Source organism: Podarcis bocagei, assembly GCF_964188305.1.
Source record: "Podarcis bocagei genome assembly, chromosome: 2".
In the NCBI taxonomy this organism is placed as follows: Eukaryota; Metazoa; Chordata; class Lepidosauria; order Squamata; family Lacertidae; genus Podarcis; species Podarcis bocagei.
Window position 1 is genome coordinate 46,067,846 of NC_138126.1, and position 19,038 is coordinate 46,086,883.

Below are 19,038 nucleotides of genomic sequence, written 5' to 3' on the forward strand. Positions count from 1 at the left end.
GCATTTAACCTGTATTTTAAATTGGTACAGTAAATTGTTTTTACTGTAATTTTACTGGTGTTAGCCGCCCTGAGCCCAGCTCTGACTGGGGAGGGAGGGGTATAAATAAATTTTATTATTATTATTGACTGTGGTTCACTGGGTGTTTGTGCCAATTACAACTAAGGTACTGTTCTGAAAGAAACTTAGGTTGCATCCACACCTTCTGCTTCTATTACAGTGGTACCTCAGGTTAAGTTCCGGAGGTCCGTTCTTAACCTGAAACTGCTCTTAACCTGAAGCACCACTTTAGCTAATGGGGACTCTTGCTGCCGCCGCACCAACGGAACACGATTTCTGTTCTCATCCTGAAGCAAAGTTCTTAACCCGAGGTACTATTTCTGGGTTAGCGGAGTCTGTAACCTGAATTGTATGTAACCCGAGGTACCACTGTAGTGCAACAGAAAGAGTGGATGACATTGTTCGTTGTTGCAAAGAACTAGCTCCCACCAATATTGTTCTATTCACAATAGACATGACAACCACACAATGTGGTTCAATAGCTGTCTCAGAAGCACAGCACCATCTGGAAGCACCCAAAGTGATGATCATAAGTTAGATTGCTATTTCTACTGAATGCAGGGATAGGGAACAGTGGCACTCTAGATGATGCTGGACTACAATTCCCATCATTCCTGACTATTGGTCATGTTGGTTGGGGCTGATGGGAATTGTAGTCCAGCCACATTTTCCCCGCTGCTAATTAATGGGACCTAGAAACAGTAAGAAGGAAGTAGAAGAAACAAGGCATGGACTAGGGTTATACCACCTGCTAAGACACACAATGGTGGTTATTCCACAGAGCACAACTCATGGACACTTCACATGCCACCTTGATATAGAATTTAGTATATAAGGCCACTAGGATACAGTGCTCCATCTTGACTTATTACTATGGCATTGCATGCTGGAACTTGTAGTCTCATCTCCACAGACAGCACCTGTGGTCTAATGATAACAGGAACAGAGGTGTCAGATGGCTGGATTTATGGAGGCCTTGGGCTTCTGCTTATCAAACAATGCAGCACCAGTACAAGCAAAGTTTTATAGTCCAGGTAATGAACAACAGGTTTTGAGAGGAGGGTTTGGAAAGACAAACTGTTTAAGTTGAAAGAAAAGTCATTCTGCAGCATTTTAAAAGGGCATGCAGTAAAGTATCCTAATCTTCTACATTATCAGAGAAACAATGAGGCCCATTAGATTAACAAGAGGCAGCAGGAAAGGAATGACTCTCCAGACTGAAAAGAGAACAGATATTGAATGAAGACAGCACAGGTAGTCATACATAAACACACACAGGCAGAGAGAGAGAGAGAGAGAGAGAGAGAGAGAGAGAGAGAGAAATGGGCAGAAAACAACCAACACTTATAGCACACCACCTCAAATTAGGACCAGAAGCCTCTTTAAATAAGGGTTCTGTTAATAACATGGCAGTAAATTAACTAGTACCCAAAGGCTTTCTTCCTCACCAGATGGTTCCCTGAGACTCTTGTGCATTATGGCAACTAAACAAGATTTCAAATTGTGGTTAAAAGCAAACTTTGTTTAATATTAATTATGATTTAAGTTAGTGTCAACATCACCCTGGTTAAGCCCAGGACAAATTTGCAAGAGAAGGCGGACTAGCTGGAGAGTCTCTGGCCCTCTGCTCATCTATTAAGCATATACACAGGCATGAAAGTATTGTGTTTGTTAGGACTTCTTTGGTCATACAGTCAAACAACATCAGTGTAATATGGGCATATGCACCTGCTAATTATTATAACTAATCAATTATTTTCATTGGCAGACCAGTAGTAATATCACTGATCTGGTAAGATGAGTCAGCTACACCGGTGGCAGCAGCATGGCCCAGTAAAAGGGAAAAGGATGTGTGCAGTTTCTACCCTCAACATAAATTCATCCAAGGACAACAGAAGGACTGTAACTCACAATCTCATTAGCTGCCAAGCCACAGACTATGAGGTCCTCTGAAATCTTTATTATTTATTTGATTGGCAAGCTATATAGTTATTGGTTAACAAGCCCTGAGAGAGAGTCTTCAGGATGCTCATCTTCCTACTACAAAAGTCTTAATAAATAAACAATCTGCCAGAGTTCCTTCTGACAGACAAGTTAAGAAATATATGAGCCATGTTAGAAAGCTGTGTGCGTGTGTAGAACAAAGCCAGGGTGTTTGACAAGAACTTTCCTACTGACAGCTATTCTGTTTGGACAAGAGAATTCCTTGCAGTTTCGGTCTGAACTGAAATCTTTTCCCTCTGCATAAAAAACACACACATTCCACAGTTCGAGAGCTTCCCAGAGGAACCCACCCTCTCACTTTTTAGTCACACGATCAGCAGAGAGCCTCTCCTCCACTTCACCTTTAGTGTTCCCTACCTAATTCCCGAAGCCTCTTGCAGAGTTTCCGTAGGCCAGAGCTGGGGGAAGGGGTGGCGGAAAGAGGGGCTGGACAGGCAACTCAGCAGTGTCCCTTTCCGTGCTCAGCGAGGAGGAACAAAAAAAGCATGAGAAGGGAAGGTGATCCAATAAAATAGGCTGTGACAAAGATGAAGTCCCTCACCCCACTCTATCACAAAGAGAGGCTTCAGTAACCTAACAAATGTCCCCGCTCCTAGACTATTCTTTCTAATATTATAGATTGTATCTACTATTCCCTCTATACACAAATGTTCAGTTGGAAATCTTCAGTAACAAGCCTGTTCTCTCACCCGATTCAGGCGACTCAGCACCGATCTCAGCCCACTTGCAGCTTCACCAAGAAGGCCTTGCCCTTCATCAGGCAGAAGTTTATTATCCTCATGAACAGCTTAAATACAGTACCAGAATGCTGAACGCCAAATTGTTTCTGTACTTGATGTTGCTAGCCACAGGGGCGGGGAACATTTGGCTCTCTAACTCCCATCAGTCAGCAGAGTCAACGTTCAGCGATGATGAGAGTTGTCGTTCAACAAGATCTGGAGTGCAACAGATTCCCATTCCCGGTATTAAATAGTTTGGGGATGCCTCCTACGGGAAGTAACTGCCCCCACGTGTATTTTTAACTTATGATAAACAATCCATCTCTTGCAAGTCTAGTGCGGGTGAACGGCCTCAATCTTCCAACCAAGACAGAAACCCTTTTTTAAAAAAGGTGAATAATTAAAGTCGATTTTTGTGCTCATAATATACTTGAACTCTTCACCTTCCAACCATCTTCCAGCCTTTATATCCTAATGCAGAGATGGGCTACCTCTGCGTTGGATCATCAGGCCCAATATTTCCACAATTTCACTTGTAAGAAGAAAATAAAATAGGAGCTATTTCGTGGTATAATGTTACTTGTCTGTTTGGGATTTTTCATATAAATGTCAGTATCAGTACAGAATATGCTTGACCACATAACTGTGATGCCCTTAGTATTATTATGTAGCAAGGAAACGGACTGCACCAAAGGGTTGAGTCACACAGCAAAAAATACTCTTTAAAACCCCGTTGCAATACGTCTGGGAAATCCCGGACATGTCCTCTTTTGCCGGGGGGGGGGGGGAGGAGAGGACAACATCTACATTTTAAAGGAAATATCCAGGATTTGGGGGGCTTTGTTTATTTATTTTTGGTGGGTTTTTTTGGCTTGGGCAGCTCGGGCTCGGATGGCGCAGGTGGCTCTGCATGCCACAGCCTCTGCCAGCCCGAGCTGGGAAAAGAGGTGCGCAGGCATGATCGCGGCAGCTCCGCGCATCCACCCAGCTTGGGCTGGCAGCAGCTCAGGCTGTCCTCTTTTTTGCTTTTCAAGATATAGCAACCCTACCAAATTGTTGTCTGGAGAACAGAGCAGGCCCAGTGAATCAAGAAGCTGGCTAGATCTGCTCTCAATTGTATAAGTGGTTTGTGGCTTCCTAAAATCCACTTATTCCCAAGAAATTCTTTCTAAGCACCACATTAGCAGACAAGGTACAGCAGAAGTAGTATAGCTGGGCAGCCACACTAGTCCTTCTAGATCAGGGGTCAGTAACCTTTTTCAGCTGTAGGCCAGCCCACCATCACAGTCTCTAGCTAAGAGAAGGATTTGATCCTAAGTTTCCCACAGCCAAACCCAAACCTCTAGCACAGAACTGAAAAATACGCACTCACACACCAAGACTGCCAATTCCAGTTTTTTAAGGAAAAGTATATGGCATCCAGGAAGCTTGAATAATTCTACCTAGACAAAAATGAGATTGAGAAAAAGGCATACAAATAATGGGACTTAATAGACACATGACATCAGGCCACTTGATCTTCCTTGCTATCCTCAAAATCAGGAGGCGAGAAGACTTCAAGGCCTGCAGGATCTATTTTGTTTTCTACTGGAATCCTAAGATCCATCAAGCAGAAGCAAAAGATACAGGCTTTGGTTATCAAACTATGAGTCCAGGAATCTGTGAATACCAGAAGTGAATGCAACTCACAGTCACTGCACAGAAAAACCAACTCCTAGTGATTCCCACAACTGTTGCTGCTGTTAAACAACTAGGAATAAGAAATCACTGAGATAATGGGGAATTTTGGCTATGGACTAGGTATCCCTCCTATATGTCTCCCAAGGTGTCTGAATATGAATGGGTGCTAGTCAAGTAAACACAGATCTCCTGATTTCCCTCTGCCGCTAAACACATACACAGACCCCTGCTTTCCATATTCCTTTGCTCCTCCTTCAACCACTGCCATCAACAGACTGCAGAATATTTATAGCAGAGCATTTTAAGCAAGGGGTAGTTTTATATCATGGGAAAGTGACGTTTTTATTGGGCCAGTAAGAACGAACTGATAATTAAAGCAATGGTTGCATTTGCCTATCTTGCAAATGTGTATAGATTACAGATATGAAGCATCTAGATTTAGGCAATTCATGCAGAAGCTCCTGCCATTGGTCATTTTAAGAATCATCATTTTCCTGTGGCTTAAAAGACTTACTGGGTATGTACTATAGATTTTATTTCAGAGCCGATACTAGGTTTGGTGGGATGCTTTGTCTTCATGCCTTATACTTTGTTGTCCTATGAGATAAGTAATCTGCTTTATATTATACTTAAGTAAATTTCAGCTGCAATGGCAAAAGCTGACTGCAGAATGCAAGGAATCATTAAGATACAGTACAGGCTATGCCCTAAGAGATTGTACCTCATGAGGCATCGGGCATGCTTGCCAAGACATGCTGTACCTATGTATACACACACAGCCGATCTATAGAGGCAGCTTGCCTGAATGCCCCTTGGGAAGACGGCAGATGAAAAACAGGCAGCTGTGGTGCAGGAAGAAGTTTTTGGCACTGCAATCTGCACGGCATACAGCAAGCCTGCTCTCTGAATGTACCCTCCACTCCGGCTCCTTTGCGAGCATCTTCAGCCTTGACCTTTTGCCAAACAGCTGGGCTGCTATAACCTCTCTAGCAGCGGGGTACGGTCTCCAAACTAGGGCAGAGCCAGCATTCCTCCCCACCCCATCCTCCGGTCCTTCCTTCAACAGGACTTTGCTTTGCTGAAGTCTGACAGGAGAACAAGGGCAAGCATTGGGCACCTTGTGACACAAATCATACCCCAAACATCTGTCAGAAGCAATCACCATCTTCCTGTCATTTCCAGTTCCTTCAAACATGCAACAAAGAAAATGGGGGCAGGGAGGGAGGATGGCTGGAAGGCAGAACAACAGCTAGCAAGCATCACTATCACCGGTCATGCTTAAAGAATGGAAAACAGTGCCTCCACTGATTAGAAGCAGAGGGGTTCTCTTTCTATACTAAGGTACACTAAGAGGTTACCTACGTTATTAATTCAGCTGTTATTCCAAAATGACCTCCCCTCTTTGCCTAGCTGGCCTCTGCAGGAAATGCCAGGGTCTTCTACTGAAGCATACATATGCAAACCACACGGTCTTGTTTACTAGTCTACCAGGTCACTGTGCTAGTTGTGAAGCAGCTCTGGCTAGGTTTATGGATTCAGTACATGCATATATACACACGGGAGTGTTGCAGTCTTGGCCTTGTTTATTTGCTTCATTTAAAATGCCGGCATTTTTTTGTGTTGGCCTTGTTTATTTGCTTCATTTAAAATGCCGGCATTTTGTTCGTGTGTGTTAATTTTTTTCTTCTTACATGTTAGCTGCCTTTATAAAGACAAAGCAGGGTATAGCATTTTGAAATAACTGAGAGAAATAAGCAGTGAAAGAGGCCCTGCTTATCTGGGGCATGCTTCCTCACATAAGTTATTCAAGGGCACTTCTTACTTACATCTCAAGATTCCCCTTAACTGTGCAAATATCATCTTAATATAACTAAATATTAAATGAAATGGTATAATGGTATTTTATGTGATTCCATCCTTGGTATGCTTATCAGACGGAATAGGACTGCAACCAAAAAACCCTCACAAAAGAATGCAAAATGATGAGTTCACAATCCTGCCCACATAGTGAATTTACACACCAGCAGAGATATCATAGCAGGCTGTGCTAGAGGAATCCCTCTGCCAGTTTTATACCACCAGCACAAGGGGTAAAAATGGGTGACCTTGGTGAAAATCGCTGTTCCCCATCTTTTAAAGGCAAGCGATTAATGGTTACATGTGGCATGGTTCAAATGGGAAAACTTCTTGTAAGCCACCTGCTTCAGAGGAAGAATGGCCTTCAGGAGAACAATATCTACTTTTTGAACTGAAGGTTTGGGATCTGGGAGGCAAACTGTGCCTGCACACTTTCTTTCTTTCTTTCTTTCTTTCTTTCTTTTTTCAGTGGCATGCTTGGCTGATGCATAATCTGGCACAGTTCCAAGGTCTGGAATCAGATCGTGAAGGAACAAGGAAAATCTCAGGAAGCACCACAACACAAAGCTGTCCCTGGAGAAGTCAGATCCCCACAGCATGGCGGAGGCTGGGAATCTGAACAGGGCCCTGCCATTCCATTCAAGCTCACAGGCAATGGAATTTCAACTAGTTGTGATATTAACCTCTTCTAGCGCCTGCAGGCTGTCGCTCTTGATGCGAACAAGTAAAAAGTGCGGAGGGGGAGGGGGAGAGAGGCAGTCTTAGGAATGCTCTGGCTCATTCTTTGTGCTCAAGCAACTTAGCCTATTATTTCTTTTGGCCCTGTGAGGATTTTGAGTGCCTCGCACCACCCCAGATCAACAAACGGACATATTTTAGGCCTTCCATCACTCCCATCCCAGTAAAATCACTGCAGTTACCCAACCAAAACAAAAAACAAAAACTCAACCATCCTGAGGGATATTTATTAATCATCTCCATGGAGTGGTGGTATTTTATAAGCCTGTATACGTTTCTAGCTAGCATTTCAGAGATGCTGTTTATACTGCAGTTGCTTTTTCCTAACAAAATCCAGGTTTATGGTTACCATGGGTTCTATCAGTGGGGGCGGAGTGAGGGTTTCTCAGCACTCAAAAACCATCTCAGCCATCAAATATACCATTTAGCAATTAGCAGATGTGGAAAAATTGTAAAACAAGGGACTTTACATCACTGAGCTGGGCAAAAAAAAAGAGCTACCAGCAGCACTACATAAGCAGGAAGACGTCAACTACAGTCAATAGGGGCATGGCCTGAAGGCACATGATGCAACCATCTTGCTGAAGTTAAGCAGGTTTAGATCTGGTCACAGCACAGATGGGAAACAACCTAAGAACCCTATCAACACCACCATCTTCAGCTCCATCATGGAGGAAATGCTGGCTATAAATACAGCAATAAATGAAATACAGGCAATTCCCAAGTGAAAAAAGCGTATTTATTACAAATGTGTTCCCCTTCCAAATATCAGTTGCTTGCCCTCCTTTATAGATAACCACCAGACATATGCTGGGCACAGGAAGGGGATCAGCTACAGCCCAGCTGGTTCTGCTCCCATTTCCCAGCTTGCCTCTGCAGCATTCACCAGTCCCTACCATAACAACCCTGCTAGAGGAGTCAATATCCCAAAGGCCCAAGCCATTCTGAACTGTTCTCATTAGCAGTTCATCTCCACTGTCAGCCTTGGTTTGGAAAGGTCAGAAAAAGAATGGGATGCTTAAGAAAGTCAAGAGAAGTCTAGGCTTGAACCTGCCATGCATGGTCAAAAATCTGCATAGAAACAGCTGCAATATGGTTCACAAAATCCAGGTTTTGTTTTTACATGGCACATTACATTGATCCCAATGAAGTTTGCTTCTAGTTAAGTGCACTTACCGATTCGAAGCATACCAAAATTGCTGTATACCAGGTGAGTAGCAATTTAATTGATGATGATGGTGATAGTAATAATAATAATAATAATAATAATAATAATAATAATAATAATAATAGTGAAGAGGCACAGCCATTAATCATTTTTATCTTTATCATTTTTTAAGACTTTGGAACAGCAACATCGCTTTCATTGACCCCATTCCCCAAAAGCTGGTGCCCAACTGGCTGAGTTCGCTGCCACTCTGGCTCATGAGAAATGATTGAAATGGAGGGGGATCCATTTTAGTTGTATACTTCTCAGTCCACCTGTAGCCCAACACCAAGCAAGGCCATGCCCAGGTTACACTGAGATGGAGGCATGTCTCCCTTCTTTCCCCCTCATCTCCAGCAGTAAGCTACTGCTACGGTTCCTCCAAGCAAGATGTGCTACACACCACATCAGCCTGGTCTCCAGGTAAGGACCATGAGAGTGAGTTGAGGTGGATGGATATGGAAGGCAGGGTTTCCTTGGAGCTGCCCTTCCATAGAATATGAGAAAGTTGGAGGCAAATGAGAGTAGCCATGACAGTGCAGTGGAAGGGTAGGGAAACAGCCATGACAGTATGGGGAGGGGGAGGTTACCAGGAGGGCATCTTCTCCAGGGTCCCCTCAAACCTGGCAGTACAGCAGCATCACAAGACAACCAGTTTGCTTCTTTTTAGCTCTCTTCTAAACATTTCAGAGAACAAACTGCTGCTGCATTTCGCAGAAAGGCATATTTTAAGTTCCAGTAAAATAACTCTGTCTCAGTCTGAGATAAGCTTTTCCTCTTCTCCTCAGTTCTTACCTGGCCCCTGCATAAAGCACTTCGCTCTGCCTGGTTCCTCTCCCTAGCTTTCCACCCTGTTCTCTTCTGGCTGGAAGCCTGTTCCAGATTTGCCAACGTGCGAGACGCTTCTGCCTGCAGTGAAGGAAGGGCCAAATTTCAAGAGAGCTTGGATCCACTTTTCACTTCAAAGTTCCAAGCCCCACAATGTAGCAAAAGTTTTTAATTGCCTAAGGAGGAGCTAGCCTGGGAAAGCTGGAAGCAGTGAGATAACCGGAGTCTCGCTGAACCGCAGAAAAGGAGGGGGGAGGGAGGGAGGGAAAAAATGTCTGAAAGTCTTCCAACAGAAACAAAACAAAGGGAAGGGAAACTATTTTTCAAGAGTGTGACACAGGCCTCTTTTTCACTCAGGCACCAAAGGGCCAAGAGTAGCCAATAAAAGCAGACATGCACACAGGAATCCAAGTGAAGCCCAGCAAATGCCATGTATACGGACTGGCTTCCATAGGAATGCAAAGGCCATGGGAGAAATGGACCCAATACATCTGTGTTCTTAAAGGAAGACCACAAGCAGCCCTCCCAAGATCTCATGAAACTCAAGGTGCTTTAAAACAGGGTGAACAGTTATGGTTCACAAATCAGTTCCGATTAAAAGATACTGCTATCTCTAGGATCAGAACATAAGAAGAGTCCTGCCAGATCAGGTCAAAGGTCCATTAAGTCCATCACCTTGTTTCTAGCTATGCCCAAAAAATTGTCCCTGGGAGGGAAGCTCACCATCAGGGCTCAAAAGTGACAGCCCTCTCCTGCTTTTCTTGCTCCCCTGCAACTAGTATTCACTGACCTGCTGCCTCTGGCTCTGGAGGTAGCGTGGAACCATCATACTAAAAAAACCATTTAAAGTCAGTGCCACCCCCTATACAACTTGCAGCAATGAATTTCATGAATTATGATGCAACTCTCAAATGTCCCCCCAAGTCCCCACTTGAAACTAGATCCTCTGCACCAGGGATGGGCAACCAGTAGCCCTTCGGATATTGGTGAACTACAATTCCCATCATCCCTAATCATGGGCCATGCTGGCTGAGGCTAATGGGAGTTGTAGTGCAACAGCATCCAGAGGGCAACAGGTTCCCCATACCTGCTCTTCACACACACAAACACCCCTGCCTGCTTTTGTGCAAACTGCCATTAGCTCCCTTAGAATTTCTACACAGCCTTCACTTCCTGGTCTCCTCCACACACAAAATTAACCCCCTACCACTCTGGGGGGAACCAGAGAACTGGTGGAAAGAGCGATAACCTTCCCTTGCTAATGGACAATTTTAATTTCCATGCCGCAATCAAAAGTTTTTTAAAAGGCGGTCTGATTGCTCCCCAGGCTTTTGGATTATATTATCCTTATCACAAGGGAGACCAAAGCAAGTGGCATCAATTCAACAACGGCCACTGCAGTCTCTGGCAATAAGAATTAGGGAAGCTGAATCCCACTCCTGGAAGGCAGAGCTAAAGAAGAGACGGCCAATGCATTCTCTAAGCCCTAGAAGCTTCTTTTAATATGACTTAAAATAAGCACAGAAGCTGAATCAAGCAAAGATCATTAAGGTGTAAATTCAGCCCATTTCACGTTGCATCACCACATAACGTATTTATTGAAATGTTCATAACTGCTACAGGCCACACGTAGTCACATACTATCAAGGCAGCCTAAATGACGGAACTTGGCTCCTTAAACACAAAACATGGATTGCATTTAAAGTGGGGAAGCTTCTTAATGTAGCTCCAAGCATATTTGCAACATCTTGATTACGTGGCTTTTGGCAAATACTGAAGACACACCTCTTTATCCCAGCTTTTGACACTTGAGTTGAGTGTTTTTAGGACCCACCTTATTTTTGTGTTGCAAGTTGTTTCTAACTGTTTTTAACGTTGTGTTTTAATTGCTGTGACCTGCCCCTTAGGGTGAAGGGTGTGTTAATAAAAGCAATGCACACTGTTTTCCACAGCAAGCATATGAAGATGGGACAGCATACGTGTGTAAATGGGCATCTTTAAATACACCTGCACAATCATAGGAGGAGCCACTCGTACGTGTCATCCACACATTACGTCAGCCACAGAAAACACCACAGCAATACTGGTGGTGGTCATGCAGCTAAACGTTTGCCCTACAAACCATTGATCTCTTCTCATTAACAAAGGTGGCTGTGACCCAGTCACTGGATTCCACTGGACTGTGTGGCCCAGTCACAGCACACTGTGATCCCCTGAACAAGGAGGCTCTGTGTATAGTGAGCTTATGGGACGTCTGCTTCATGAGACTCTGGCACCAATTTTCTGCAAGCCACAACACTTATTTGTTTCCTCAGTTTTCCCAACAGCCTCTTGACTGTCTTAAACTTTGTCGTGTTTTTCAAAGCCGCCTTTACCAGTGACAAGTGTGAGCTGGTATGCAATTAAAAATATATACACTGTACAATTACGAACCATGTATTTTTGAATGCTCACATATTTCCACAAACCGAAAGGAAGCCACAAGTTATCACGTCCTTCAATCAATAAAGTGTGGGGAAAGCATCCTGGGGCTGGGATTGTCCCACATTATATCAGTCTGGGCTCAGCCAAGGGCCTCATTGCCAAAAGCAGACAGCTCTGCGGCTTGCGCAAGAGAGGTTTAAAATACTAACATGCACACAAAATTTAACACTTCCTATTTTGGAAAAAGTTCCACCAATCCCTGATATGTTTCACTGCTTCTTTTCTCCCCTCAGTTTTGCTGGAGGCACTGGCCTGAAAAACAGGTTTTTGGCTTTCTGAGAGCGCGTCTTGCTTGTTCTCCCATCGGAGGTGGCAACCCCATTTTTGAAACATCAGGGATGGAAACAATAATGTCACCAAAGAACAGGTCAAGTCAACAGAGCTCCCAGCAGTGCTTTGAGGATCAGAGCCTAAAGCGCTCGAAGCAAAAAGTCTTGTTTATATGCCTGCACTTCTAGGAATGAAAATGACTAAGGTAGGGGGAATGACATGCAGAGGAGTGAAAAATGTACCATAGTAACTCAAGAGGATTTCACAGGGAGAGCTATTCCTAGACAAAGTGTCTCTCAACCTTTTCACTATAACATCTTGACATTATACATTTAATAATTTAATACACGTAAGCTGAAATCCTATGCAACCTTACTCAGAAGTAAGATCCAGTGGGGCAGTGGTGAGAGCTACAGATACAAGATGGGATTTCTCCGGCCTCTATGTGGAGAGATGGAGGGAACATTGGGTACATGTTGATGGGGGCAGTGAGGTGGCTTGGAAGTTGAACAGAATACGTTCCGGAAGTCTGTTCTACTTCCAAAATGTTTGGAAACCAATGCGCAGCTTCTGATTGGCTGCAGGAAGTTCCTGCAGCCAATCGGAAACCGTGTAAGCCGCGTTGGATGTTCAGCTTCCAAAAATAGTTCGCAAACCAGAACAGTCGCTTCCGGGTTTGCAGCGTTCGGGAGCGAAAACATTCAAGAACTAAGCTATTTGAAAACCAAGGTATGATTGTACCTGATCATGCGTTTCTTGGGGAGGACACTAGGGGCTTGGGGGGAGGTGGAGGGGGAGCCCAACCCACCACACCACTGTCCAGTTGTATGCAGTCCCCAACCCATTGATCAGTACATTTGGTCCTAGGGGCAGTAAGTTTGCTCACCCCCGTGAGTAAAGCTTCATAGGCACAGTGCTTTTTCTGGGGGGGGGGGGACACAGGGGACACATGCCCCTAAACATTTTGTGAATCTAAGTTTGGCCTCATTGAGGGGCAGTATTTCAATATGAGTAGGAAAATGAGAGTACCCGCTAAACATTTATTTTAGAAAAAAAGCACTGCATAGACAGATTAACATTTCTCTCTCCTTCCTTCAGTTAATCAGTGGAGCTTTGCTTGATGGACGACAAGTAAAGATTTTGGACTCCGGTCTCTTAAAGGACCTTCTGAACAATACAAACATGCATCATCTTCCCCGTCCTAATAGAAAGATGACTGCAGGTAAGTAGCTCAAGGATTGTTTCTTTCCTCGTATCCTAAGCTGGCAGAATCACAATGCACCATTCCCTCCAACCACAAAAGCCAGGGATAATTGAAGCTGTCAATGTTCAACAGAAATAAACTTCAATGCTCCTTTAAATCTTGATCTTAAACACTACTGATGGAACTTGAACTTCTTTAATAGCCGTTTTTATGTCTGTTACATTCCCTCTCCCCTGACTTATTCTACAAAAGATTAGAGGTGGCATCCATTTATTCATTTTAAACGAGCTAACAGTTTACTTCACGGTCCTCCCAAAGGCACCTTCACCAAGATTCTGCAATATGCAAATGTTTCTACATGCAATTGACTTAAAACCAGAGTTAATCAAGTAACACATTTTAATCCCCTGACAATCCTAGAGCCGTCCCTTTATTGTCAAGGGGACTGCTCCCTTGGAAATGTAAGTATGTGTTGTGGGACCAGCCAGATATGACAGATGCAGTCACATTTCTTTGTTCATGCGTCTGCCTGCAAGGTAGTGTAATGCAGCAAGGTCGCGTAATAAGATAAACTTTTCCCTCCCCTCTCATCTCATTGCACTGCCTTGCTGCAGGTATTTCCCAGTCCAGCAGCGGTGTTGGAAGTAAGTGGAGTTAAGGAGAAAAGTGCCTGGAAAAACAGAGGGTGGGTCCTAGTATGTAATGCCAAACCCGTGGTTTGAAGTTGGCTTGCTTAGCAAACAACCATCATTTGTTTTAAATCAGCATTTCTGGTTCACACATGTAACACTAAGCCAACATTCTTCGAAAATGAAAGTGACCTCGGCAGAAGTCCTCCTATCGCTTTGGGAAGGATTCAACTTCCTGCTAAGGCGATCACTCCCTCAAGGCAATCATTTTGGTTTGCCAGATGGAATGAGCCCCCTCCCCCCCCAAATGCTGTTCCAAGTCTTTGCCTGACAAACCCCCAGAGCCAATTTCATGGGGTATTGCGGGGGGAGCCCCATTGCACAAGTCTTTATACAGGGCTTCTACTGACAGGACTCATTAGTTGAATCCGGCCCTTTCCCCAGGCTTGCTGAGGTTCACCCACATAGTGCTAAACTGTAGTTTAGTGTTATGTGCAATTAGTTTTTAGCTGTTAGGATTTAGCTTCACAAACCTATTTTCTTGTTTAAAAAAGGAGAGTGTGAATGCTTTAGAACACAATCCTGTTGGCCGTTACTTGGGAGTAAGCCCCTTTGAACTCAGTGGGACTTACTTCTGATTGGGCATTCAGCATCTTGCAGGATCGGTTTCCAAAGAGCCCAGTAAGGCACAGTGGGCCTAGGCGATAGTGAAGTCAGCTCAGATTCTATGTTTAGTTCACTGTCTCTGAATCGTATGAAAACAAGCCTCTCCCATTGTGGAGGACAGCTCTGCTTTAGTGAACTCCTAAGAAAACATGAATCACTCAACACTTATCAGTTCAAAACACCCGTGCAATTAACAAGACTTCTTTTTTTCCTATGGTATAATTATATACATTTTAATGCAATTACCACCCCTGTATTTTGTACATTAAACAGTAGGCAACCAAAGGAAGAGAGAGGCACTTTATTTTTCTTGGCTGAGCATTCCTGAAAAATAATAATATATTGCAAAACTGACTTGCCTGGTGATGCCGTCTCTACAAGATTTTTTAAAATAAAATTAAAAAATACGAGGTGAGGAGGAGAACAAGACAGAACGATGCTAAAAAAAGAATTAAATTGCAAAAAAGGCCCACATTTCTCCGCTGCTATAGGAAAAGTTATGGCTTGTGCAGGATGCCACATACACCAGCAACTGGGCCCTAGCAACCTCAGCACCTGTGTCAAATCCACCTCCCTCCAACCCTGCCCCCAACAGCCATTGAAAAGTAAAAGCAAATAAATAAAACAAATGACCGTCAGTCAGTTCCCCCAGTCCCTGAAGCCGAGGTCATTAGGCAGATTAAAGTTCCCAAGCTTTGGCCAGAGGCACAGTTAGCAAAGTGCAGTTAAAGTGCCCAAATTGGATTACTACTTCTCCTCGGTCTCAGTGCCAACTTGGCCAGCAGATTGGATGTGTGAGATAGGAAAAGCAGGGCGGGGGGGGGGGGGGAGTGGGGGGGAGGGAGAGCCTACAGGCTGCTCTGCAAGCTGTCAGCCTTAGCAAAGTGGGCTCCTGCAAGAGCTGAAGAGAAGAGCTGGAGCTGCAGAGTCAAGACTGTGTCAAAGACGCAGGGGGGTTCTGATCAGGCAGCGGGAGGGAAGTGCACTCTGCGCACCCTCAGAGACACGTCTAGTATTATTTTGCCTGTGACACGACCAAGCTGAAATACATTCTTGACACAGCCACCAAGTGGGAGGCAATGCTTTCGGCAGAAATAAAGAGTCGTCTCCCTGGAAAGAAATGATAGCATTTCCAGAGGACCTCTGAGGGAGGATGGATAACAGCCCACTTCAGCAGAGGTTTACGGAGAACCAAACGAAAGCCAATCTGATTTTACCCGGAAGGCCACCTTGTAGAATGTCCATCTTTCATACGCAGTAATAGTCAGCGTTTTTGATCCAGGATCAGAGCAACCAGCTTTTACTCTCAGTGATACAGGCAGGCAAAGGTACCAAGAATGCCACCCAAGAGGCTGTGAAGACCAGAGAATGGGTTTTCCAGTGCGGCTATTTAAGAAGCATTAATGTGCGTACCTATCCTTCATGGTCACCCGAAATAGCAGGCGTCAGAGAGCAAATTGCTGCTCGGCAGCAAAGGAGTTTTCAATGTTCTGCGAGAATTTGGGGGTTTGGGGAGGGGGTTCTTTTCTGTAGCAAGCAGGAGTCACTGGAGGATCAGAGAACAGAAAGGAGCAACTGCCAAGGCAGGAGGCAAAAGAAAGGCCCACAAGTGGAAACTGTGTCTCCTGCCTCAACTCTCTCTCCTGCCACCTCTAGCAAGAAAGATAGAAAGGGGAGCACAGAGCACTCCACTCTTCTGTAGGTGGTTTCTACCTTGCCACATTGAGGCAGGGTAAATTATTACAGTAAACCCTTTGGCAGAAGAAAAGCAAAATACACAAGATTGCAGATTCTGCAGAGTATTCCTTTCCCCCCAAAATTCTTTAATGTATCAGAACAGTAGGAAGAGATCCTCAAACAGATATAACAAGTAATGTAGTCTACAGTTCCAGCAGATGGATCCGAGGGCCATGTGGGAAACCCACTCGCATCAGGAGCAGCACCTCAACACCTTCCACATGCGCTGCGTCAGGAAGATTTTGGGCACCACATAGCAGGGCAGTATCTCAAACAAAGAGACGCGCTCTCCTCAACTACATTCCCAGCATGTTCGCACTTCTTGTCCACACTGGCTTGGTCATGTCCACAGAATAGAAGATGGCAGGATCCCCAAGGATCTACAGGGAGCTGGCTTCAGGCACCAGGCCCATTGGCAGACCAACTCTGCGATACAAAGATGTCTGCAAACATGGCATAAAGGCTAGCAGCATTAACCCCACCATGTGGGACTCCCTTGAAGACAACTGCAGCGCCTGTTGACTATCAGTCAGGTTGTGTATCCACAGTAGTGTCCAGAGGAGGACTGACCACTGAGAGGAGCACAGAGAGAAGGAACGCCATAATGCATCTGCAGCAGCACAACTGGATGCCTTCACCTGCCCCTGCTGCAACAAAACATCTCTCTCCCATGTTAGTCTCTACAGCCACAGCAGGCGTGGTAGCTCTCCAACGTTTTGCCTTCACCTCCAAAGGTTCACTCTTCCATTGTCTCCCGAGACAAACTGATGCCAGCAAAACACATGGGCCTGCACACACTCCTCGGTTCCTCAACAGTAAATGAGGACAGCAAACACTCCCAGCCTATCCCTTCCACTTAATGCTCCTCTCGCAGAGTTTACAAAGAGAAAATACTTTAAACAAAAGACTCAGATAATCTTGGCAGCTGTAAAATGTCATCACTTACAAAACTAATCTTATGGAGTTTAATTACATAATATTATGAGATCATCTAGCATCTTCACTCACCAGAAGTGGAAGGGAGGAAAACCCTTTACATTTAATTTAGGCTGAGGTTTGACATCTGAAGTTCAGCGACTGTTCAGGCAACTGGAAGGGAATTTCAGCATTTTGTTCCACAGAGAACAAAGAGGAGAGGTTGGGGCAGGTGCTTTCTGTGCCCCTGCTAAATGAGGAAAACCTCCAACGTATATGCTACTTGTTTTAAACAAAACTCTCGATGGTCAGTTAATGTTTCTCCGGTATCTAAAAGGCATTTGCCTGGGGTTTAAAGGGTCTGGGAACAGGGGATGACATAAAAGCAACAGCAGCAAAGGTCAAGCTAGAACAGAAACACATCATCCAAAAGTAATGGCTGCTCCAGGAGGAAATGCACAGACATGACTGAGCTTTTTATTTGAGGAGCAGTGTGGTTTCTTTAGCTCTTTTCTAAACACACGGATTGACCGCCCCTAGAAGTGCTGAGCGGCTGCTCTTCACAGGGTGAAACTGGACCCACACCTCTTAGCAGGTCAAAAGACATCCTTTATGAAAAGGCATTACCCACGCTTGAGATGAACTGAATTTGCTAAGTACACCTTCCTTTTATCCACCACTTCAGCATCCTACCACAAAAGGCTTTTGATCAAATAACACACCCAAATATATCTGGACGAACAAGTTGTGTGCGTTTACACACACAAAAGCGAGGCGTATGCACTCACAGTCTGCCAGCTGCCAGAGGAATCGCCTTGGGTATCAGAGATAGGCAACAATGAAAAATCCATGTGCAACACCATTAAATCCAAAAGCAAATAGCACCCTCACATATGCCTTTCTCACTGCTAATTCCCATGACATAAGGTCACTTCACACAACACTACTTGCGTGCTACCACTATTTAGTAACAGTGATGGTCTGGGACATATCCTAGGGCGCATATTCCAAACATGTGGGGCAGTGGCTAGTCTTGTGATACCTCAGTGTCATCCGTTAGAACTGAACCCACAAGAACACTCCCCTACAGATACACACTGCAGGGGAGTGTTGGTACTTGTGGGGCAAACCTGTATTTCAGTGAAACCTCACCACCATTACGGGTCATCTCACTGAGGAATCGCAAGAGTTGGAGGGATCTTTGTAGGCAATCTAGTCCAGCCGTTTGCTCAACGCAGGAAATTCAGGGTCAGGGCATCCTCAAGAGATGGCTGCCCAGCCTCTGCTTGGAAGACTTCCAGTGAGGCAGAGCTCCTCATCAGGTAACTGGTTCCATTTTTGGAACTACTCTTAGACTCAACTAATTTCTCCTAAGGTTCAGCTGAAACCTACCTTTGTATAACTTAAGATCCCAATCTGCCCACTAGGGAAGCAGAGGACAAGTCTGGGCCCGTCTTCTATGTGACAGCCCTTCAGGTATTTGAATGGTGCTATTGTTTCCCCCTCAGCTTTCTCAAGGCTAAACGTAGGCAGTTCCTTCAACCTCTGCTCATTGGACTTGGGTTTTCCATAACCCTGGCTATAGCTCCTGCTGTTTAGACCCATCTTCGTTTCCCTCCTCTAGCTCTGATCAAAGTTAGCTATATCCTAATTGAAGGATGGCACCCAGAACAGGGCAGAGTGCTGCAAATGTGGTCTGACTAGTGCAGAATAAAATGAAACTAATATTTATTTGACTTGGTTCTTTTAATGCAGTCTAAAGACATTGGCGTTTTATGAAGACACGTCACACTGCTGACCCAAGTTCAGCTTGTAATCAGCTAGGATCCCAAGGTCCTTTTCACATGTACTGCTGCCAAGCCAAGTATCCTGTCCTATACTTGTGCATTTTATTTTGCCCTTGCATTCATCTCTATTGAATTTCAGTTCATTAGTTTCAGCCCAGTTTTCCATTCTAACAATATAACTTCGATTTTTATTCATTTTCCCTGCAGTGTTAGGTGCTTTTATGAACAAAGAACAATCCAACTCTGCCTCCCT

The 19,038-nt window shown here is 44.5% G+C and overlaps 1 protein-coding gene and 1 long non-coding RNA gene across 5 annotated transcripts in view; one reads left to right on the forward strand and one right to left on the reverse strand.

Moving 5' to 3' along the window:
* Positions 1 to 19,038, reverse strand: part of PLXNA1 (plexin A1) — a 300,048-nt gene that overhangs the window by 273,812 nt on the left and 7,198 nt on the right. The gene's annotated exons all lie outside the window — the stretch shown is intronic.
* On the forward strand, positions 988 to 2,154 carry LOC308580292. Its single transcript, XR_014004789.1, has 3 exons — positions 988 to 1,094; positions 1,219 to 1,314; positions 1,829 to 2,154. It is a non-coding gene; the product is annotated as an uncharacterized lncRNA (long non-coding RNA).